The sequence below is a fragment of the Malurus melanocephalus genome, unplaced genomic scaffold (genome assembly GCF_030028575.1).
Source record: "Malurus melanocephalus ecotype Western Australia unplaced genomic scaffold, MMel_1.1 scaffold_24, whole genome shotgun sequence".
NCBI classification, from domain to species: Eukaryota; Metazoa; Chordata; class Aves; order Passeriformes; family Maluridae; genus Malurus; species Malurus melanocephalus.
In genome coordinates this window covers 1264554-1266185 of record NW_026623256.1, presented here as the reverse complement: position 1 = coordinate 1266185, position 1632 = coordinate 1264554, and the positions used below count along the sequence as shown (strand labels likewise).

Below are 1632 nucleotides of genomic sequence, written 5' to 3'. Positions count from 1 at the left end.
CCGATTGGCCTCGGGCTGGAGCAAAGCAGCCAAATGAAATCCTGACAGCGTCGCTGCGAGTCCAGCAGTCCAACCCTCAGTGGGGGAAAATGTCTGCAGCCCACCCATGCACACGAGGAAGGGAACAGAAATCTCGTGAGCATTTGTAGGCATTGACCCTACACAGACCATGGTGATGCTGTGCAACAGAGGAGCAGCTCTCAGCTCCTTGTGCATTTCCCAAATCTAACCAGCAGCATGAGGAGCCCCTAGATGCCATGCTGGCTTCCTCCAGGGGGGTTGTGACACTGCCAAATCCCCTCAGAGAGTGCCAAATGTTGCTTTGGGGGAGTCTGCAATGGGTCTGGAGTCGTGGGGCGGGGCTGGTAATAGGAATGATCTCCACAAACCCCAAACCTGTCACCTTGAACCCACTCGTTCACACTGGCTTCCACTTTTGACTTGCCCAAACTATTTAGCACTCAACACCTTTTTTCCCCCCTTCTGGGTAGTCAGGTTTTTCTATTTCTGCCATGGGAAAAACAAGTTGCTATTTTGGGAGCAAGTGGGATTGAAGCCTACGACGGTCTCAGCGCTCCCTGCATGAAAGATGAGATCCACACACAGTCTGTGTGCCAGAGGGACTGCCTTGTGTCTGTGTACACACTCAGCCTGGAGGACAGCGAGCCCCAGTCCCACCRGGGTCCTCCTGCTGGAGCATGGAATGGCCTCAGCTCCCCAGGCACAGAGATCCCATCCCTGCTCTGAAGGGATGCTCCAAAAGCTGGCTGGGAGCTCTGGAGCGGTGGAAAAGGAAGCTGCTACCAGAAGTGGGGTTCGAACCCACGTGGGCATGCGCCCATTGGATCTTAAGTCCAACGCCTTCACCACTCGGCCATCCTGGTGGGCTCTGGGCTCCCCCAGCTCCTCCCTGATACCCTCGGGGTGCCAGCCCCAGACACGTCCCAAGCCCAGGGACACCATTCCCTCCTCACTGCTTTCTGTACTGTCCCCAGCAGCTGATGGAACCCCTCACTGGGGGACAGGAGGTCTCGTGGCCATGAAGGATGGCAGAGCCCTGTGTGCCTCCCTGGATCCTCGTGCAAGGARCACAGTCACTGCTGGTGATGCTGACACGTACCCTGGTGCAGGAGGGACATCTTTGGCAGGTCCCTCCTGACCCCACTGGGTCCTCAGGGGGAGGGAGCAGCTCTGGCAGCCTGGCAGCTCTCAGCCAGACACAACACACAGTTAAAACCCCGGCTTTGCACCCCAGGTACCATCGTCACCCTCTCCTGCCCACACACAGGGCTCTGCTAGGGCATTCAGCTGGGACAGGGGTGCAGGAAGGTCTTTATTTTTTTTTTTTTTTATATTGAGGTACAGCTTTTTTACCAACACCTAGGGAAAAGAAAAAAACCCAAACACCACTATTGAACCTCATGGGATTCAAACCCACAACCCCCAGGTGCCTATGAGCAGGAAGTCTTTAGCCATTAAGCCACAGGAGCCTGATAATTTCTGATTCTAATTTCAGCCACATTCAATTTTCTCAGGCCAGCACCTTCACACAGGGATGCTACCACACAGAGAAACTCTGCCAGGCCCTTTCACCAAAGGCTTCTGTCTGCTGGAGATACTCTCAGCCTGGTT

At 55.0% G+C, this 1632-nt stretch overlaps 1 non-coding gene across 1 annotated transcript; it reads right to left on the bottom strand.

Annotated features, from left to right (window-relative positions):
* Positions 1 to 801: 801 nt before the first annotated feature.
* TRNAL-UAA (transfer RNA leucine (anticodon UAA)) lies at positions 802 to 884 on the bottom strand. The gene has a single exon. It is a non-coding gene; the product is annotated as a tRNA-Leu (tRNA).
* Positions 885 to 1632: the final 748 nt, after the last annotated feature.